Source organism: Oreochromis aureus, linkage group 4, assembly GCF_013358895.1.
Source record: "Oreochromis aureus strain Israel breed Guangdong linkage group 4, ZZ_aureus, whole genome shotgun sequence".
In the NCBI taxonomy this organism is placed as follows: Eukaryota; Metazoa; Chordata; class Actinopteri; order Cichliformes; family Cichlidae; genus Oreochromis; species Oreochromis aureus.
The window spans coordinates 24,689,962-24,713,914 of record NC_052945.1 but is presented as its reverse complement, the minus strand read 5'-3'; positions in this window follow the sequence as shown (position 1 = coordinate 24,713,914).

The following is a 23,953-nucleotide window of genomic DNA, read 5'->3' as shown; positions in this document are numbered from 1 at the left end:
TACTTTCATCTCTGCATTATCTGCTCTGGTTGTCATTATCACATACGCACACGCTTACGCAAATGGTCAGCCATTAGCACAAGTACAACACTTTGAAGCTATAACCCTTACACGCATATAAACACATTTTGTCTATCTACTCCCACACACTCTTTGTGGCCTATACCAGCCGGTCTGCGGAGCGAATAAGTCCTGCTGTATTAGGCATCCCACACACACACTCATAAACGCAGGTATGTTTAGATTAAGGTAAGTATATGATGAACCCACTCTTACAGGCACAATTACTTCCCTTATGCAACTTGGATGTCTCTGATGACTTACCAAGTTCTTCTTTTCCTTTATGTCTCACTCTCTCACTCTCATCTCTAATCTAGTCTCTGTCACTCTCTCTTTTTCTGCACCCCCTCTCATTTTAAGGGTGGTTAATACAGCTCAAACATCATTGATCCGAAACCACAGCGAGCACATTCTTCTGCTTTCACACTAGATTTGCATATCTGCACTTCTCTCTCTCTCTCTTTCTCTGTCTCTCCTTGGCTGTGTGCACGCCTGTGTGTCTGCTTGTGGTTAAATGAATGTGTCTATTGCGTACAACCGTACTCTGCTTAAAACCCGTTGTTGAATCTGCATGGGTGTACAGCTGTTGTGTTCCCGTTTGACACCTCCAGCAGTACTGGCAGCTTCGGGGTGATCTATGTAAATGACGTCTGCAGTGTTATTGACTTTTTCCTGCATGTGTGTGTATTTACTGTAAGATAATGGTTATATAAGAAACAAGCTTTTTGTTTTGGGTCTCTAAAACAGTCGTATTTATGCAAATGTACATTTTCAGGAACAGTTACTGAACTTGAGGTCAATCACATGTCATATTATGAATATTTTCTCTCTGCTGATTTTATTTATTTTTTTAAATACTGGCTTTCATTGTGGTCAGGAAACAGCAAGGCCCAAATTCAAATCACTCAACTGGGCTCTTCAACTTTGATGCAAAATTGATCTCATTAATGGTTTTAGATTCAGTGTAATGATTCGATAAATTATGCTTCGCAGTAAGCTGTGCTTCTTTACAAACATACCAGTTCTGATTGATTGGCGTGGGTGATGGCCACATTACTAATGGGGCCAAGGAAACTGCCAGAAATCTTGTTTACTCCCTCTGAGCAGCGCAAACAGGTCAGCTCGGGATCTGTGCACAAGACTAAAATCTCTGTTTTAAGCCTTACAAAATAGAACACACATGCAGCTCTTCCTTTTTCTGTGGCTCAGGAGATAGAGTGGGTTGCCCACCAATCAGAGGGTCAGTGATTTGATCTCCTCCAATCCGCATGTTGGAGTGCCGTTGGGCAAGATACTGAAGCCCAGATCACCCTGATGTATTCATCAGAGGGTGAGAGGGTGGGTGTTAGTTAGAAAGTGCTTAGAAAGGCATAAAATAAAGTCCTGTACAAATGTACTCTAACTCACTTAAAGTAGAAAAACCTTATATAAGTACTAGTATAGTTACCTTTTTTGTACAGTAAATGAAATGCCACCATATATTGGTTGAGGGGTTTTTGTGGCCTAGTGATCCTAGGGCCAATTTGCCCCGGGTAAGGTCTCCCAATGCAAACTGGTCCTAGGTGAAGGGCCAGACTAAGTGTGAATCACAAGATCTTTATGAAAGTTAAACTAATGGCTCATGATACCTGATCTGAATTAGGGTTACTCGGGCCATGTCTTGGAGCTAGGCCAAGGAAGGGCTTGTATGTGTGTTTGAAGGTGGAGTTCTTGGCGGTCCGAAGCCCTGTTGCTGAAACTGGGTTTAGATACATGGAGCATCACCTCTCTGATGGGAAAGGAGCTTGAGCTAGCACACAAAGCTGGCAGATGCCAGCTAGACATAGACAAGCTGGACTATAGAGCTGCCCTGAAACAAGGCTTGTATCCTCTATTTCGGCACCTGTATGTTGGGGTTTCCCCAGTGGATAAGAGCCTTGTTTCCATTGCAGAACAAGTCCTGACTTGTTATTGGACTTCTGTGCTTGAAGATTGATGATGAGTTTTGTAACTACATCAGCTCTTCGGCTGTATGCTCTGGACATTCGGGGAAAGAGAGGAGCAGAGCTGTCAACTGATCATCACCTACTGTTGAGTTGGAAAAGGTGGTGGGGGAGAATGCTGGACAGGACTGGTACAACCCAACGGATAGTGAGGGAAATGTCACATATTCTTCATAATTCATAGTTCATAGTACTATTAATAGATGATAATTTTAAGTGGAGAATTTCTATGTGCAGGGGCGTTCATTCTGCAGTCGCAGGATCTCGTCACTGCTTTTTGCATATGTGGTTTTATTGGCTTCATTGAACAAACTCACTGTGACAGTTGCTGGCCAAGTGTGACATAGTTGGGATGAGGGGTCCAAGGCCATGGTCCTTAGTTGGAAAAGGATGGAGTGTCCACTCTGAATCTGGAATGAGTTACTGTAGAGTAGAGCTGTTGCTCCTCCACATTTAAAGGAGTTGGTTAAGCTGGTTCAGGCATGTGACTGGATGCCTCCATGGTGAGGTGTTCTAGGCACATACCACTAAGAGGAGGCCCTCTGTAGACCCAGGACATGCTGGTGATATTTAATCTGTCAGGTGGCTTGGGAGCACCCTGTCGTCCCCAAGAAGAGCTGGAGGAGGTTGGTGGTGAGAGGTCTGGGTATCTCTGCTTAGACTGCTGCTTCTGCAACTCGCCAATGTATGTATGTGGATAGATGGCAAACCCAAACATGCAGAGGAATGAACCCATATGACTTTAAGAGGTAAACATCAGTTCTACATTAAGGAGAAATGTTTGGATTTTGAAAATTTTATCATCTCTGCATTCAGCAATTATTTTCATGTAGCATGTAAAGCTGATTTGCAAGGAAACTTTCCAAGATTTTTCTGGAGTTTGTCACGAAGGACAGCTGGAAATCGGAATTGAGCACATTTGTTTAAGCCATTAGTCATCACAGTGTAAAAGGAACTATATTGGCTTTCCTTTGAAAAAATAATATTGAAATGAAGAGTTTAAGAGTCCCCTTTATTGTGAGGGTAAGTAAAGGATAAGTCACGTGAACATTAAAGGCTGCTTAAATAGGTTAGCTCTACGTATTTCTTAGTGAAATGCACTGAATATATCTTACTTTAGAGGACTGAAAAATAAACTCAGAAAATGTGAATTCAAAAAACAACACCACACATCCAAAACAATCAAAGCCTTAACATGAAATAAAATAAACAACAATCACCGCCCTTATTCAGAGAAGGCAATGGCGCTTAAGAAAGAAAACACGCATGCAGCTAGGAAGAACAGATTAGTCAGTGTAAGCAAATAAACTTAAAGGGGTAGTACAATTGAATGCACTGCTTATTTGCATTCACAGTACACTGAGGCCTTTGCTTAAACATATACATACGCGGCGTAGATGAGACAGATACACATGCGGGCAATGAAATCAGATCATTTCTGTAGAGGAAAAGACCAGTATGTGCTCATACAGCTTTGGATTAGGCACTAGATGTAAAATAACAATGATTTTTCATGTGTGTGTGAGTGTGTGTGTGCACCTTATTGTTCTAGCACACCTGTGTTGGCAAGCCAGCCAAAGCTAGAAGCGCAGAAAGCAGTGTTTTGCTGGAGAACATTTCATATTTATTGTTATATTTTTCTGCACATTTTCCCTTTTTCTCCCACACTGGATCAGCCAATTCCCCTCACACTGTGTGCTTCTTCTCGCTGCTGCTTACTCCCACCACTGGCCTGGGGAGGATGTAAACAACATTTCTCTTCTCGTGCACATGCTTCCATGAGCTTAGCTTCACGTTTTGGAGAGAAGCTTCACCAGGAGATAATAGCATGCATAGAGGGGTCATTATCCAGGCGCACTCCACACAAGGCGCTCAACCAACCCCGTTGGAGGCATCAGACACTTTTCATGGGATGCAAGCTCACCTTTTTTCACAGCTGTGCAAATCCTTACACACATTTGATGTGAAAAGTTTCAGATCCTTTACATGATCTAATTTGAAGGCAGATATTATACAGAGATAGTAACACACTGGCATTTTCTTTAGTTAGAAAGCACATTCTGTGATATGTTCTCTGCCCACTCAAGAATATAGTTGTACATACGGTAATCTAATGCTAATTGCTCCTCTGAAGAAATCCCTGATCCCTGAACATCAAATGTAATGTGGAACGAGAAAAAAAGGCTGATTATACTGCGTACAGTACTGCTATTTATATAGAAAGACTGCATCTCATGGGAAAGACAGATGAGAGAGAGGAAAATTGAGAGAAAGAGGGAGAAAATAGTGAGAGACTTTCTACCTCCAGCCTGGTGGTGATCTCCAGCTTTCACCTCGCAAACACACCCACACGGCACCTTATTATGACCTGTCTCTCTCTCTCTGTCTTTGGCTGTCTCTTATCCACAGTAGCTCTTTCAGCTTTCCCTTTCATATCTCTGTACCTCAAGAGTTTGATCCAAAATGACAAAACGGCGCACTCTAGTGGCTTTGAGCTGTAATTTGAGCTCTCCCAACAGACCAAGGGATTATGCTGTGGGCCACATGCAGCCATCTTTGATCTTGAGCCAGACTAGTGACGTGCTTTCTATCACTGTGAAGAAGTTTAACTGCACACTTAATCTATTAGATACACTACCAGTCAAAAGTTTGGACACAGCTTCTCATTTAATGTTTTTCCTTTATTTTTACTACTTTCTACATTATAGACAAAAACTGAAGACATCAAATATATGAAGCAAGATTTATGGAATTATATAGCAAAGAAAAAATTGATAAATGACTCTAAATATGTTTTATATTTTAGATTCCTTTGCTTTGTTGACAGTGCTGCAAACCCTTGGCCTTCTCCCATCGAACTTCATGATGATTTTCACTTCACAGGTGGGCCTTGTTCATTTGTGGAATTTCTTCCCTTCTTAATGGGGTTGGGACCATCCAACACGTTCTCACTCCAGAAGTCAGGTCGATACACAGCTGACAGCCCTGTTTGACAACTGTTAGCTGATTGGTTTTTGCCCTAATATGAATTCTAAGCAAAGAGAAACAGCAGTACATCATTACTTTAAGAATTGAAGGTCAGTCAGTCCATAAAATTGCTAAATCTTCGAAATCGCAAGTTATCAGCACCTCAGATTAGGGCCCAGATAAATGCCACACAGAGTTCCTGTAGCAGACACGTCTCTACATCAACTGGTCAGAGGAGACTGTGCGAATCAGGCCTTTATGGTCAAATAGCTGTTAAGAAACCACTACTAAGGAAAATCAACAAGCAGAAGAGATTGTTTGGGCCAAGAAACACAAGGAGTGGACATTAGATCAGTGGAAATCTGTGCTTTGGTCAGATGAGTCCAAATTTGAGGTCTTTGGTTCCACCCGCCGTGTCTTTGTGCAATGCAGAAAAGGTGAACGGATATATATATATACATGCATGGTTCCCACCGTGAAGCATGGAGGAGGAGGTGTGATGGTGTGGGGGGGCTTGCTGGTGACACTGTTGGGGATTTACTCAGAACTGAAGGCTCACTGAACCAACATGGCTACCACAGCATCATACAGTGACATGCCATCCCATCTGGTTTGCGTTTAGTTGGACTATCATTTATTCTTCAACAGGACAATGACCCCAAACACACCTCCAGGCTGTGTTAGGGCTATTTGAACAAGAAGGAGAGCGAGGGAGTGCTGCACCAGACGGCCTGGCCTCCACCTTCACATGAACTAAACCCAATGGAGATGGTTTGGGATGAGATGGACCGCAGAGTGAAGGCGAAAGAGCCAACAAGTGCTCAGCATCTCCTTCAAGCCTTCTCCCTGTACACCAACTGCTGCACCTCCAACCACCAGGCTGTCAAGCTAATTAAGTTTGCACATGACACCACTGTTATCGGACTCATCTCGGACGGGGATGAGTCTGCCTACAGGATGGAGGTCGAACATCTGGTGTGCTAGTGCAGCCGCAACAACCTGGAGCTGAATGCCCAGAAGACAGTGGAGATTATTGTGGACTTCAGGAAGCAAACACCCCCACTACCGCAGCAATTTCCTAATGTTGTAAATCTGCTCAACATTTGGCAGTAAAACCCTTTCTGCTTCTGAAGACTGTTGGAGAACCATTTCAGGTGACTCCCTCATGAGGCTCATCGAGAGAATGCCAAGAGTGCTTTGAGTTGTTTCACACTTTTTTGTTTACTACATAATTCCTTGTGTTCATTCATAGTTTTAATGCCTTGAGTGAGAATCCACAATGTAAATAGTCATGAAAATGAAGAAACACCATTAAATGAGAACGTTTGTCAAAACTTTTGACTGCTAGTGTATGTTAGTATTAGAAAAGAAAGTTCAATTTCAAAGGTATATGTTATTTTTTCCTGCATAACAAAGAGACTCTGCTCTAGTAAATGTAAGAAATCGTTTTCAGCAACTTTTGTGCCATAAATCATAAAAAAGGTCAAAGTTCCGATATCTCATTGCTCAGACTGTCCTATAATTAAAAAAGATAAAGCTTATTAATCACTGTAAAAGCAGAAAATTCTATAGTCCCAAAAAAACAGGAAGGTTTGATGGTTTAATTGTTTATTTATTACTTTGGTGTGATATAAATAGCTGTGAGGACTCCAAATTGGAGTTCTTGCTCGGCCCGCAGGCCTTATGCTTGACACCCTCTGCCATAGACTATATGCTTTTTGTACTTTCCAGCCTTTTGCCACGAGCCGGCTTCCCTTTTTTAACCATTTCTTGCTGTTTACAAATCCACTGATCTTATTTCAGCCAAAGCCTTGCTGTGTTTTTACACTGCTTTTCACCATTTCTTTCATTCTCATAATAAAAACAGTGAAGCTGCAAAGTAATTCCATGAAGACTTGGAATAAAAAACAAAACAGGTTATGGTACATCCTATTTTATGACATTTGTTTCCTGCCACTAGAGGGAGACAACGCTTTGTATTTGTAAGCTTTCTTGATCGCTGTATTGTAGAGTTTCCATCGTGTGTTAGTCCGACAGCCACAATATTCCAACATCACAAGAATATATTCATACAAACAAGGTGACAGACTCTGAGAAAAGCCATCTTGTAAATTAATACATTTTACAAATAATACACAGTAAATAAAATTGTCTATTTTTTTAAATTTGCTTAAGAATAAATAATGGGGAAATACTTGTGAGTCAAAAAATGGCTTAAAATGCAGTTACTGCAATAAGAAATTCCAACAGGAGGATTGTCTCTCTAATTATAATCGACTAGGGTGTGATGTCAGTCTTTAAAAAGGACCTTTTGTCTGACTTTTCACAATATCTCCACCCAACCAACGAGATTTGGCCACACACTAAAAGCAGACATCCACTGCATATATACATTATACTGATTTATTAATCACCAAAGCTCCACCGTGATTGATTGGGCGAAGGCACCAGTCCTACTGGTCACATGCACCCGGCTCCTTTCCTGAGGCTGTCTGAGTTTAGGATTCGTCATGAGCTCCTGTTGTCTTTTGTGACAGCTGCATATACATCACATGTAGGCCCCGGGTGAATTGCAAACATTTGTTAAGTGATTCATATGGGTGGGACTTCTTTTGAGTTTTTCAACAGTAAGCAGCTTTTGTACTAAAACTAAACACCGCCATGGGACCGCACACGGATCACAGGTGATTGATATGAGACTACAAAGCCTTTGTGCTGTGAAAGTGCAAAGTCAACTGGCCAGGGACTGCCAACAACGCTAAAAACCAACGTGACCCTCATTATATCAAGAAAAGAGTGGCATGAAAAGGAAGACAGTGAAAAAACAGTTGATTCAAAAGTGGACAAGGTGATTTCTTGATTAAAAAGCCTCACAATGAAGAAGGTGAAGACAGATGAGTTTTGCTTTATTAATTAATTATGGCATTGTTGATTTGCTTTGGTTAATGAAGCACAAACTTTGACTTTTAAGTCAAATCCACCAAGGGGCTTATATTTTGGTAGTGTTTGCATGCGTGCGTGTCATTCTGTCTGTCTGTAAACATAATAGCTCGTAAAGTTTTGAACGAATTCTGATAAACCTTTGTTGGAGGGTAAAATGGGTTCATGTTGACAATCTATTAAAATCTGGTTTACAAGACATTACATCTGGCCTTCAAGGTCAACTTCATGATCTAGTTCATGATCTTAAAACTATGAGTCTTACAAGTGTGGTGTGTAACATATAGAAAAATAAAGCTTTAAAACATCACATCACATTTGAGCTCTGACCTCAAATTTAAGGTCAATAGGCTGATCTGAAGGTCTAAATGATACTAATACCATATTGAGGTACTTAAAACTGTTTACAGGGAATTATATATGAGGATTCTAAATATCTCATTACAGTTTGGATCCAAATATTAGGTCTCATTTGACTTCTGACCTCACTTTTACATTTCACATCTGCCTTTCTTTCAAGTTGATCCCAAAATGCAGTATATCTTTTATTCTTCACCCCTTGAAAGTCTACTAGGAATAACCCTTAAAGCTCTTTTCTAGACAAAGCAGTTTCTGTCACACGTCAGAATACAGAATAAATACCTGGGTATGTGTCAGATATTAGTGAGTGTGGTCTCTGCCTATGGAGCCATTATCGGAAAAACTGTTCTAATGGTCGTCAAACCACGTCTTTATTGATACCGATATCTTAAACCTCATCACTTAGGGTACGGGGAGGTCATGGAGCTTATCTTTTAGTCTGTGTCTCTTTTTGTCACGCTACCAGTTGTGCGAGGAAGACCACTTCATTCCTATTGGTCAGTGTTACAAAACATGTCATCAATAGAGGAGATAGCACAGACTGTATGTAAAAGATGGAAGCAGCTGCCGTGAGGTCAGATTGCGAATCCTTGAGCTCGGTGTTTTCGGGATCGCCGTGTTAGCTTTTTGACACTAGCCTTGGTTTGCATGGTGTGGATTTCACTGTGAAACCAAGGGACTCTGGAAGCTCATTGGCAAACCACTTGTGAATCACAAGTGGTTTAGCTTTACGTCTTTCACTGTCACCCTGGTTTGTGCTCACGGTCCTGGTAAACGTCAAAACTGACATCACAACAGCTGGCATGCACCGCCCTTTTTATGTCACTTCGGGTATATTTTTGTAGCCTGGGGCTGAACCAAAGACAGCTGCGTATGATCACGAGACACGGTTTGTCTTAACCGTGATTTCGATGACATAGGTGTACAGGAGCTCAGGGATTCCCAGATAATAGAAAGTGAGATGCAGCAGCTGCCTGAAAAAAATGATACCGTCTGGAGAAGCCTTCGTGTATTTCTACACCAGCTTTGATGTGAAGTGGGGGTTTTTTTGAGTGGAGACACCTGTTGTTCTGGAGAAGACTGCTGTGGGCCCACTGCCACTATAAACAAGGACGAGGCAGCGGTGATGTCACAGCTGGCGCACGGCACAACCATTGCTGTTGCTGTGCCAAAAATGATTTCCCATATTTACCCTAAAAATGATTGTGGGAATTTAAAACTATTGTAAATGACTTGTTGGCCTATAATCTGTAAAAAAATAGGTTCCAGTTCCAGGATAGCTGCTTTCATCTGATTCCATTATTTATGCAAAGCTAAACAAATGAATCTCATGCAACTTTCGGCAAGGGTGCAAGTATGCACTTTGCAAATATCTCACCTCAAGGTTGCATTCACTTTGTGTCTCCTTTATTGATGAATGGCTACACGTCTACAGCGCAAAGCCTCTCTCAACATGCATTCTGACACGTAACACAGGCGTTGCTAATAAGCTTGTTTCGTGTGAAAAAAGCCCACTGAGACTGTGACACCAACCCAGCATACAGCCACTATTCTATCACCTATTATCAATCAAATCAATCAAATTTTATTTATATAGCACATTTTAAAGACCGAAGTACACCAAAGTGCTTTCCAGTAAAATCGTGATACAGATAAAAATCACAATATAAAATATAAATTACAGATATAAATAAAATAAATAGAATATAAAATAATTACATAATCTAAATGCAAAGCCAGATGTAAATTACCCTAATTAGCCTTGAATGCCAGGTTAAACAAATACGTTTTTAGACGTGATTTAAAAGACTGAATGGAATCTGATGCGCGAATATGAAGAGGAAGAGTATTACATAACCTGGGTGCGGCAGCGGCAAAGGCACAGTCTCCTCTGGTCTTCAGCCGAGACCTAGGTTGCACTAAGAGCAGTTGGCTATACAGACAGAGGAGATCAGCTAGGTAGTCAGGTGCCATATTGTTTAGGATTTTATAGGTAAACAATAAAATTTTAAAATTAATTCGATATTTAATAGTTATTCACTATTATTCACTATTTACACCTGAGTTGGGTTTTTTCACTGTGACTTATGCCCACTTAAAATTTTTCATCCCCATCATGCTGACAGCTCGTGACGCGACAATGCCCAGCCATTTTTTTGGAGGAAAAATGCCACGTAAATCAAATTTATTCCAATCGGATTTTCATTGCTGCTGTGGCATCAGCATATGTTTGCACTGAGAATTAAAGTAGTATTAGCGAATCACGATTCAGTCTTGCGCAAACACATCATTAGTATTTAATGAGCCGTGACTTTTCTGGCAAGTGCTGAAAACACAAGTGAAACGGCAACAAATCATAACAAATCCAAAGTTTGTGTGTGTTTTTGTGTGAATAAGTGTATTTACTGTAAACGGCTCACTAACATCCTCTTCTTCTGAAATACCAGATTATTATAGAGAAGTGCTGTTTCCCTGTTTTTTCTTATGGTTTTGGATACCAGAATGAGACACACATACTGAGACTACAGTATGGAGAAACATGGGCAGTGCATTTGACCATAATAACCAAACGGTAACATTCCTTTTCTCGTTAAATGGCCGGCAGCGTCATGCAGGTGTCACTTTCATTTCATCGTTACATTTCGCTGAAAGTGAAAGGTGTAATTCCAGGAGGAAGCTGTTTTTAACACATGAGATCATGGAGGCCACATCAGGGTTAAATGTCAAATAGGTGTAAACGTCTGGCCGCTTTATTAAAATAGATCTGTCCTATAATTAGCCACGACGCCTGAAATCATCAGTGGAAATAAGAGAAGTGGAATTTAAAAAAAGAAAAAACAAAATCTCCCTTGATTCATGGTGCAGAAAAGAGATGCTATCACTCATATATTATGTCATAGGCTTATGTGTTTCTGCGTTATTAGATGATTAATATCAGGTAAGAATTATTACCAAGCTAACAGTTGGGGTTAGGGGGTGGGGGGTTGCACAGTTTTAACTGAGTCAGCATGGAAGGGAGGGTGACCACAGATCTCAGCCAGACTAGGTGCATTTATCAAAGGTTAGCTTATGACTGTGAAGCGGAAAGATTAAAGTTTGCGATTAGGGCTGTGTTAAGCATGTAACTGTTTGTTCATCTGTGTAGGTGTGTGTGTGTGTGTGTGTGTGTGTGTGTGTGTGTGTGTAGGAGTGTGGGGGGTATTTATGGCCATATAGGTATTCTTGTAAGTACTTTGTGTTCACAGTAATATATCTAGGAAAGGTCAAGATATTATACCATGAGGTAGAGTATTCATGACGTAGCAGTTTCCAGGAACTATGCACTCAGCTTTTGACTCTGTCACTGGTTTTGTTCGTATCAGACAACTACATAGAACATCAGAAATGTGGCTGTTCATATTCCTGTTCACGCCATCAATGCCTAAAATTTAATATTAGACAAAGATAACCAGACTAAAATGCAAAATGCAGTTTTTAAATGATGATTTCATTCATTAAGGAAGAAAAAGTTATCCAAACCTACATGGCCAAAGCATCTCAATTGGATCGTCCATACTTTGACTGGGCCAGACCAAAACCTTCATTTGTTTTTTCTTCAGGAGTTTCACAGCAAGAAGGTCCTGAGTTCATTTCCACTATCAGCCCGCGGTCTTTCTGTGTGGCGTTTGCATGTTCTCCCCGTGTTTCCGAGGGTTCTCTTCGGGTACTCTGGCTTCCTCCCACAGTCCAAAGACATGCAATTAGTGGGGTTAGGTTAACTGGAAACTCTAAATTGCCCATAGGTGTGAACGTGGGAGTGAATACGAGTGCAAATGGTCGTCTATGTGTTAGCCCTGCAACAGACTGGCGGCCTGTCCAGGGTGTACCCTGCCTCTCGCCCTAAGATAGCTGACTCCAGCGCCCCCCGTAACCCTGAAAAGGATAAGAGGAAGCGAATGGATGTTTAATTCTTCGTCCTGTGTGCAGCTGTGTACTCACCTATCTCTTGTCATCATCAGTAGCCTGTGTATTTAAGTCCTTCATTTCCTCCCATTCATTGTCTTGTCATTGTCTGGCGTGGGTGTTTTCAGTTCAGTTCAGCCAGCCAGTCGGTCGTCTCATATTCTGTTCATCCTGCCATCACAATAAACACCGTCAACATCCTCAACCAGCCTGTGAGTCCTGCATTTGGGTCCACTCTTCTCCACATCCACACAGTGACCTTGACAGTCTTGAAGCAGCAAAGCAGTGCCACCACCATTTTTGACTGCTGCCATGATGTTCTTTTCACAAAATGCTGATGCAACAAAGTCCAACTTTTGTCTCATGAGTCCACAGACTATTTTCCCAAAACTCTTAGGGATCATCAAGATGTTTTTTGGGGGGAAACATGAGATGAAGCTTTGTGTTCTTTTTGATCAGGAGTGGTTTTCTTCTTGGAACTCTAGTTTCTATTTACTCGGGTTATCCATTCCTTTATTTGATGTTCTGAAACATTCAAGTCCAAAAACAAACAAACGAACAAAAGATAAGAAAGCACGGAGGGAGACAGTACTTGTGAACGCTGTAGCTGGTTCATTTTTCTATTTCTACAGTCCAGACAGGTCTTGGTTTTTCCAAACCAGGATTGGGGCTTATCAACTTTTACATAATAGCTCTGTAATTTGATCCTGACATGCCACAGTTGTTGCAGTTGTGACTAGTTTTAACTAGTTTTCACTTGTTTTATCAAGCTGCACCCTTACCTTCAAAAGTAATGACTTTTGTAACACACATGTTTTTAGCAAGGAGCATTCAGGCTTTGAAATTTTAGATCTTGACCTGAACAGACTGTCATTGTTTCAGAGGTTGTATACTTAACAACTGCACCCAGCGGTTGGCAGATATATTCTTTCATTTTCATTTTGTCACACTGACTCCACGTAGTTATTAGTCTATATACGCTTTCTGTAATCACACATGCCCTGAAAATAAGACTCCAAAGTTGCCTAATCATTGCACGAGCTTGAGTTGTTAGATGATTGATTTTATCATAGGCAAAAATATGTGAGTAATTTTCAAGTTCAAGGAGTTTAAGTTGTCTGTCGGCCAATAAAGATACATTCTGAAAATATGCAGCAAAAAGTTCCTTATTTTTCTTAAAATTAATCTAACATTTTTTTTAATATTTTGTTCTTTGTGGCCTTAATCAGACAGGACTTCCTATGAACTCTGTGCTTGCGATAAAAAAGGTCATATATCAGAAAAAGCTTCTTCGCAGTAAGTAAGTTTAGCTATTGTTAAATTTATGAAGTCACAAGGACGGCCTGAACATGCTGCCCTGCCATCAACTTTCCGTACAACTGTAATCATTTATATGTTTTACTAGTAGCTGGCGGCAACAGTATTGTGTGCAGATCTGCAAGCATTAATAGCATGTCTGCAACTGAATATTTACAGCTGCACAGTTGTGAGATAAAACTGTCATCTCTGTATGTGTACGCACACACACTACGAATTAAGTCGTAGGCAATCACCAATAAAACCATAAAATGTGTACTGACAACACAGCAGCTCTGAATAAAAACCGAAAAGTGGCGCTGACACGGCAGACACCACAGAGTTCTTACAGTAACAGAGGGATGAGTGTCAGTGAAATGATCCTGAAATGTGAAATCTGATAAATATGAAAATTTTGTTCTGTGACGATGTTCTAATTGGCGTCAATAAAACAAATGTAACCCAAGTGTCTGATCAGTGTACGCATCATGCATACAGACATGATGAATCATATGTTTTAAGATGCAGCACACTTCAAAGAAAGCACTACAGGCAAAGGTTTAGAAGCATTACGCTAAACCCAATATAAATATGATGACTCTTTTTCTTTTAAAATAGGAAACAGTCAAAGATAAATTAGACAAAGAATGACGGCACAGGAAATGCTGCTCTGTTGACCCCCGAATGGCCAAACTGTGATAAGTTTCCTTTACCAGAAGGCAGATCTAATGATAAATACTGAAAGTGAATCATTTATTGCATAATAAAGCTACGAGCAGGACTTATAAGGGCTGATAATGAGGCCATGACCCCCCCCCCCCCAAAAAAAGAACTCCAAGAACAACAGGAATTAGTTCATATCAGTTCCATTTAATTCAATTTAAGTCGTGTTTATTTCTAAAGCACCAAGTCAAAGCAAAAACTGTCCCAATATGCTGTATGCTATAAGGTAAAACACCAAATATTTAGAAGAAAACCCCAAAAGTCAAAGGCCCTCCTACGAGTTAACACCTTGCAATAGTGGGGAGGAAAAACTGTCTTTTGACGGGAAGAAAGCAGTAGAACCAGAGTCAGAGAGAGAGGCAGCCAACTGCCACAACCTGTTGGGAGAGAGAGGAAAGAGAAGAGAAGCACAAGAGCATACGGGAGACATACAAACCACAAACAATGGGAGACAGGAGACAAAACCACCGAATTGCGTGTGGCATGTTAATCAGATGGACAAACTTTCCCAGTTTAAAGATCAGAATACTTTTGAGATGGCATTCTTAAAACTGAAAGCTTATCTTATCCTCTGCTTTGTTTAGTCACTTTGTATTAACACAATAAATACCTCTCATTGTCAACTGCCATTGCAAATACTGACAGCGTATTTCCATTCAAACCTGCTCAACGGCATTACTTTTCAATGTCCGTTCTCATCTTTTCACGTGAGAATCAACAGCTGCGTGAAGGGGACACTGAGGAAATCAAGAAGAATCGACAAAGCTTCAGAATCAAATGAGTCCCATCATTTAAATGTACTTTAACTACTTTAACTATGTTATTAGATGGTAGCCCTGTGCCCTTAGATTTTTGCATTCCAAATAACTGCTCAAATACAGCCCCCTTAACAAACAAACAAACAAACAAACAAACAAACAAACAAACAAACAAACAAACAAAACAAAAATCAAAAAGCTTAAAAATTAAAAGTCAGATAGAAATTCTTTTAAAAGACCTCAAAAACTACATGGGTTAATTTTCCAGTTTTCCAGCGGCGCCTAAAGCCAGAGTGGACAGAAGAGCCAATCATAAATCTCAAATGATATCTAAATCATCTGTTACCATGTGGAGTGGGCAGATCTGAGTGCTTACTTTCGCTTTCGTGTTCCTTGAAAAAGGCCATTTCTGCTGAGGGAAACCGCAATCTGACCACACACGCAAACTCTTAGGCAAACAGTTCGTAATTGTTTCTGCGCGCACGCAAGCCGTGCACAGACGTTTTAAAAGAGGCACGTGCAGTGGAATTCAAAAACCCAACAAGCAATGTATGCGCGTGCTTGCAAATGTAAACAACGGTGAGTTCGCTGTTAGCAGTGATATTTTTCCTATGCGTGCCTATGTGGCTGTGCTCGCAGCTAGGTGTGCCTCTGTCTAGCGTCTGAGTGTATGCTCGCATGTTTGCACTGATTACAAATCAGTGTGTGAAAAGATGAAGAAGATGGATCTTCTTCCCCTAAACCCTGCACTCTTTGCAGCTTTGTGTCTTAAACCGCTTTGCCATTTCCCAGAACTTGGAGGTGAAACAGGAAAGTAAAAATGAACAGGACTCCCTACCTCAACATAAAGAACAGGTTCAGGAATTGGTAAAGTGGTTCGATTTGACTTTCATTTTGAAACCTTACAGCTCTTTCTACACCCTCGCCATACATCAACTGCATTCAAATGCTCTTATTTTTCTTTTACTCTAAAAACGCTTAAATTCTCTAGTGACTATGCATTTATAGTTTGAGATTTCAGTGGCTTTTGTTAACAAAGAGGGTTTGTGAAAAGGTCAGGCTGTAACCCTAGTTCTAACCTTTAACCCTGTGTATCACAATATGCGATTTTTGGCTGCTGTCCTACAGTGTCTTGGCAATAACTTTAATATTTAATATTTTTCCTGAAAAAACTCCCCTTAAAAAAAATCATCCAAAACAGAGGGTTAAGGGTTGGTTTCATTATTATTCTCAGCAACGAACGGGGTCATCTCAGCCATTGAGTGTTTTTAAAAACTAAACAAAAGAGTGCATAAACATTACAACCCACAAGCAATAATTTTACAACAAAAGATTTATTCTGGGAAGGAACACTTTGGACCTGCATTACCCATGTGCCAGGATTGTCCTTCCTCTGCCATTTGTATCCACTTTAGTAGGCAGGGCAGAAGGCCAAAGTTTAAACAGACAGTTCCCAGCATGTCGAGCCTGCAGGAACTGATAGCGAGTTGAAATCCCTGTTTACCAAATCTCCAGCATGTTTTAGAAATTGTAGTGGGATGAGAAGTATGCAACGTGTCCATGATATTACAGATTAATTAATTAGATTAGATGACTCACAGCTGCACTGAAAGCCAACAACTGAGAGCGGACTGACTTGGTGACAGTAAACAGAGGTAAAATGTTTGCTTATCACACACGCCGATGTAAAATAAGCAAATGCATATGCATCATTCACAGCAGTATAACCAGAAAAATGGCGTGGTGTTTTTGGTGCAGATGTTCATAATGCTGCAGGAGCAGTATGTTACTTCAGGGTTTTAAATTCTTCTCCATTTTCTGTTTTTAGAAACAGGTGTGTGGCCGAGTGTGGCCTTGGCACACAGGGTTTCCATGGTAGGCACACCTGAGGACTGTTTGGCTCAATCAAGCTAGTGTATTTAAGGAGTGGTGTGGCAGTTATTCTTTGCCTTATCGTTGTACCTCCTTGAGTGGTAACCAAATGGCAAACTTACAGCAGCATAAAACTAAAGCAACTTGCCAGACAGATGAGAGAACGCACAACACGAGAGAAATTACAAGAGGAACTGAAGCCAGCTGAGGGCTTAAATACCCACATTTGGTGATTAGGGAGATAGAACACACCGGGGAACACAGGTGAACTAAATCTGACTACCAAGACAAAGTAAATTGTAAATGGCCTGTATTTGTATAGCGCTTTACTTAGTCCCTATGGACCCCAAAGCACTTTACACTACATTCAGTCATCCACCCATTCACACACTGGGGATGGCAAGCTACATTGTAGCCACAGCTGCCCTGGGGCGCACTGACAGAGGCGAGGCTGCCGGACACTGGCGCCACCGGGCCCTCTGACCACCACCAGTAGGCAACGGGTGAAGTGTCTTGCCCAAGGACACAACGACCGAGACTGTCGGAGCCGGGGCTCAAACCGGCAACTTTCCAATTACAAGACGAACTGCCAACTCTTGAGCCACGATCGCCCGATCGCGTTAGTCCCCTGCACAGGACAGGGGACTAACAAAATAAGACAGGAAGTAAACACACATTGAGACTCAGACTAAGATGCACAAACTTTGACAGTGAGACTGGGAAAAACCAAACACGGAGACACGACAGACTGGGGAGTGCAGGAAGAACATGGGAACAGGAAATGTAAAAAACACACGGACCAGGACGACGGACGTATTAACTGCACAAGAGAGGGAGCAGGGACAGCCACAGAGACATGACTGAGGAGACGAAGATCACAAACGGATCTAACATTAACCAATGAACAGAACTAGAACTTGTTTTATGTATGAAAAAGTTTTTTGTTAAAAAGACCCCAGGAAGAGTAGCTACTGCTATTGCATGAGCTAATGGGGATCTTAAACTAAACTAGAAGTATGGATAACAAAACTCGGAAGTGCTGGGAATTCGTACCATACTCAAAGTATGAAATAAAACAGAACTAGAACCTCACCCACTTCATAAACCCAAAATAAATCATGAACCCACAAACAAAGAACAAAAAACACTGGGTCAGTGCCAGGAAACATGACATAGGCCTTTTCTTTGCCTCCACTTTATAATTGCTTCATCATTTTTTTTTTAATTTGATTATTTTAAAAGTTCTTCATTCCTCACTTCTAATCTAGCCGTGCGTCTTGAATTCCCATAGCTAAAGTTTCACTTTTATTTCTTCTTAAGTGTTTCATTGCACATAATAAAGTTTCGTAACATCTTGTAATTGAGTGGCTATATAACACACACTCATCTGGACTGCGCTGTTTTGAAAAAAAAATAAACGAGGGACTGCTTGGGGAGGAAGTGTTCATCCTTTTTTACAGAGCCTGTCAGCCGGGGTCAGCGTAGATATTTTATCTCTGACATGATCACAAACAGCACAAACTCTCTCCATAAACAGATGCTTGCATGAAAACATGCAGAATCATTGCACCCCTGAACCTTATTAGGCGATGGGCTCGCCCTTGCAGATAGAAGCACTTCAGGTAAACATAAACACACAAGGTTTATGAGAATAAATCACGTGCTAATCATACGCACGCGCACACACTCATACCCACGTGGCGTATTCATCACAACATGTTGATGGACAGGGTCATCATTATATATAGAGTATCACTTCATGTTTCCCTGATGTTTCAGCATGTTTTAGGAAGTGGCAGAAGGTATGAAGTTTTGGATTATATGTAGTGCATTTGTATTGATTTTCCTATGCAGTGGGCATATATTACAGTATTTGCTTTAGCTATCCGACTGCTAAATTTTTAACTAAATAAACAAAGCGGGGGGGAAATATAGCATCAGTAAATATTTGTAAGCAGTTCCACCACATTCCTATCCTCATAGTCATTTAGAAACTTATCTAAAGCGTAGAATAATATTGCCATAAAACAAAACAAATATCTGCTGAGGATCATTACTTTAGTTTTCTTGTCTTCTTCCATAAATCATCTCACGGCCTTCCAAAATACAACCTGTTGCACAGGGCCTACCCCTGCAACTAGAAAACATTGTCTGTATATAGTGTGTTTGTCCGGATACCGGTTCTTTCCATTTAGTAAACAGAAGTGGTCCATTCAAGAACTCTGGGTGAATTTCAAGACATTGTAGCTCACGTGATTAATGTATACCAACTATCGATCAGTTCAGTTTGGAAACTCCCCAAAAAGCCCACTGAAAGAAATCAAAATTTTCCACTGCATGATGTCTTTTGTGGTGCTGATGCCAGTGATACATCGGCAAACAAAGACAGTCACAGACAAGATACACAATGTTGACTTTAGCCCATTTGTCAAGCACATTACCTAGAGCCGACCCGTCGCGTTGTTTGTGTCTCCATGTGTTAAAAAAACTGTTTCATGCGTGTCTGACTAATAAACACCAAAATAAAAACACGGCTCAGATAATAGATCAGAAATTAGAGTTGGCAGCAGACCAAAGCGGATTTCTGAGACAGTTTGCGTGCTGTGTTAATAGGAAATGAAGCTCTTCCTAGTAGGCTGGCCATTTCTCCGGAAAACATTTAATGTTAATATCACAATGGGGAAGCTCCTTTCATGTTTAGTCAGCCCGCTGTCTGACTGGTTCTTCAGAGTGTCCCAGAGTTTTACAGTAAACCTTTGCATCTTATACGAGAGAATCCAAAGAGTAGGTTTAAGAGGCATTTCTATACAGGGCCATTCTGCTGATGGCTCTTTGGAAGCAGCAGTTTAAAAACACATAGTTAAAAGGACAGAGAGCCTTAGTAGCAGGAAACAACAAGCAATTAGCAGGACTAACAAGTGCCTCAAAGTCCACACTCTTGTCATGGAAGAGGAGAAATATTTCCTTTAAAAAGTGTCTGTTCGTGCAAGATCAAACTCTAGAAAGCCAAGAATAAGTCTGTGGAGCAGAAAAAAACATGTTAAGGCTCTGGAACAGATCTCCGAGCAAGCAGATTGAAAATAAATCTTAAAGGAAAAATAACAATCTAATCTCTTTGTTTTTTGTAACCTGATAGAACAAAACTGTTTAACATCAGGCAGGAAAGGAGGTGACTGAAGGATGAGGGAATTTTATACGGCTTGCAGTAATGTTCGAAATTCTGTAATTGCTCCCAAATGTTGCAGGAATTCGTGGAAAACGGTTTTACTGTGATCTCATGCACAGTTGCTTTTTTTTTGTGTGTCTTCTGTTTTCTGTCCCGGTGCCTCCTTGGAACCTCCTTCCTATAACTGCCGAAGATTAGCCGAAATGCAGCTTCTCATTTCACTCTAACTCCACTTCCACTTTCATTCCAGCTCACTCATGTTTTAACAGAATACAGGAAGGACTGGATCAAATTTACCCTGCTGGAACTTCAGACAGGCGTGACCGAGGCCTGCCCATTCTTGTCCTGCCTGTATCCAACCCTTGTACATAATAACATTCAGAAAGACAAAATAACAAAACTAAAAAAATAAACAACAACTACAAAAACAGTCGTGGGTGATACTTTCCTGAGAATGCTTGAGGTGGGAAGCTCTGCTTGTTAAGAAAGCAACAACCCAACAACCCCCAAATGATTAATTATTAACTCATCTTTGTTGGTTGCCAGCAAAATAAAAGGTGGATACCACTTCTGACTAACCAGAAAATCTGCATCCACACAATTCCTTGCACGAACATCAAAACACAACTCTTTCCCTGAATTTTAGAGAACTTCCCCGCTGACTAACCAAACTGCTACGGTCTTCCACGGGATTCAAAATCTGGTTTCATTAAAAGTATCCGTCAGTGGATCTCGCTCTCCTTTTTATGGTCTTGATTATTACTATTTAATCTTTCACCTCTTCAGTTATGGTCTTATGATTGGGATTTCACGTCTTAAATGAAAATGAAACTGATGAACATAAAGTTAAAGGCTATCATAAAGTTTATACACCACTAAAAGGGATTCGCTTTATGATTTACTGCACACTGGCAATTACAGATGTTGCATAGCAGTTTTACAGCATCCACTGGAAGCGTTGCCTAAAAGATAAATGTGGCGGATATTCGTGTATTATCACAGTCAAAATGCGAATAACATCATCCAGTGCAAGTGAAAGTAGAACGAACAGTGTTTTCCAGAAGACTGTGAATTATTGTAAATGATTTCAGGTCCACTTTTGCATCTCCTTTAAAATGAAAGTACAGACACAAAAGAACATGAGTTCACACAGGCTGGTTTGTGATAGGCAAACTGATTAAAACACTGTTTGATCATTTGTTTCAGGACTACAGGACAAGTTGAAACACTGTAAATTACTGCTGCCAGCATCTCTGCAGACCAAAAAAAAGGAAAGGCGATAAAGGACATTAAAACAACAGCTTGTTGCTGCAGAAATTTGTGCGGTGCTGGGACATGTTCATGCTGTTTTTCATCTGCTGATTTTTGGCAACTAATGCTTGTTATTGTGCAGGACATGCCGTACTGTGCAAAAGTCTTTTGATAACCTTAATTTCTCTTTATTTTGCTGAGGAAATTGGGAAATAGGTGGTGTGATTATTTGAGACATGCACAAGGATGAATGAAGATACAATAAAGAAGGCAAAAACTGAGTTTATACAATTCTAAAAAGCTTGAAAGTCAATATTTGGTTTGATCACCTTTATTCTTTAACACCGCCTAATATTTCTTAAAAAGCTTAGCAGTCTTCAGGAATAGTTCTCCAGGATTCTTGAAGAACATTCAAAGCTCTTCTTTGGATGTTGGCTCCCTTTCGTTTTGCTCTCTGTCCCATACTGCTTCAGTAATGTTGATGTATGGGCATTGGGGAGGCCAATCCATGGTCTCGCTGTGTGTTTTGGGAATCACTGCATGCTTAAAAATGAAGCCGCAACCAGCCAGACACTTCACTGATTTTGGGTCCAGTTCATGTGCAAGCCTCAGCCTTTGCTCCTTGTTTCTCTTCCTTAAGAACGACTTCTTGACAGCTACCCTCAGTTCCTGAGTCAGGTCTTTGTTGGATTTTTTCCCCTATTTGTCAAGGACATGACTATCAGACACTGTTCATATGCGATTTTTGGTCTGCCATATCTTCTTTTATCCTCCACTTGTCCAGTTAGGGACACACGGCACAACATGACAGGATAAACCGTGTTTTAAGCTCTTTCATAATCACTTTGTTGTTGTTAAATGGCTTAACAAAAAAACAAGAAAAGGAAAAAAAGTCCTCTGAAAATGGACTGGTTTATAGGTTCCACAAATTAGTGAACCAGTAGAGTTCCAGTTTACATGAATGTCTTTCAAAAGGTATGAAGGGTTATTTGCTTGGCCAAAAAAGCTGACTATTATTGGCACGATAAACAGACAGGGCTTACAATATGGGCATGGCTGCAATGAATCTATAAACTTTGTATCTTTCACTCGCTGGGCCCACGTCCACATTTGAGGTTTGACAGCGTTTTGGTAGATCATGGTGAATGGCTTGGACATGAATAAGGCTGCGGTTTGGGGAAGGCCTCGAAGGGGACTGGCGGCGGCTACCGAGCCTGGCAGATCCCCATGTACTAAATAGAAGTTAAAGAATTAAAAGGGGAGGGAGGGTGGGACACGTAAACGAGAACAAGGATGTTTGGAGGCGTGGTCCTGCTCCTGAAATTCAGATACTTTATCTCCAATTATAAAACAGAAATGATATGATGAAAAATGAAAAATGATAAAACAGTGTGTTTCTGTCCCTGAGCTAAGGCCAGAAAGAGTCTTTTGCACAAACGTCATGATATCACAATGATGTTAACTTTTTACTTTTGGGATGCATCATCACTTCATTGTGTCCTGTGCAGTAAATTCATGTGTGGTGATCTGGTACATGTGGATCCTTGTGCAGAATTTGGAAATTTTATCTCTTGAATAATCCTTCTCATATAAATCATAGCATAGTAACTCTGTCGTCTTTGTCTGCCTCACAGCGGCACGAAAACACTAAAACAAACTGTAGTTACCAAATGTACATGCAAAAAACAAAACAAAAAATCTCTGAGGAAACGAGGAACTCACGTTATTATTTCATAACACTGTGAATGGCATTGGATTGCATGCACGCTGTTTCAGCAGCTGTCATTTGTATTTTTCTGAGTCATACTGCAGTTATACAAGCAAAATGTTATTTGTCAATGTCTTTGCTGAAATAAAAAAGGATTTCCTCGAGTAAGATGTCATCTGCATTTTGCTCTAAAACCCATATATCACCACCAGGATTTCTACAACTCTCATTGCTGTGCACGCCACCCATGCTATGTACCGTGACACCACCGATGGCTTTTAAATGATTAAAGGTGCTTGAAAAATGCAGCTATTATTGAATTTAATGGTTGCCCTGGTGATATCTTGTATGTATTCACTCATCCATGCACGTTCTGTGCAGCATGCAGCGTGAAGGTGTGCATCTGTCTCTTGATTCTCTCCCTGTTTCACAGAAATGAAACTCATGGAGCATGTGCAAACACTGAAGTAAACACCAAGCGCATTATCATGTAAATGCAAGACACGTGTGCATACACTGTTACAAAACTGCATTGCTCAATGTATCATGATGCAAATTTAGAGTATATCTGCATGCAAGGAAATCCAACACTGGCATGCATCCAGTGTAACAAAATAAATGTGTTTCTCCTCAGGGCTAGATCCTTTAACCCATTACTGGCCTATCAACACAGAGCAGAGTCAAGAGACAAGTAGACCCAGCAGCATTACAACATGCAGATAAGCGTAAGAAAAGTTTGATTAAGCTTGTGAGATAGTCTCTGAACGCAACCACAAAATACACAATTTGCGAGCCAAGCAGGTATTTATCGAGTGCAGCAGTCGAACAAAGACTCAGTAGCCTGTTGGAAGGTCAGCTGTGCTGCTGCCTCAGAAGACAAAAAGCCTGATAGAAGACCGTGAAGTTTCACAATGAGCCGTGAGATCAG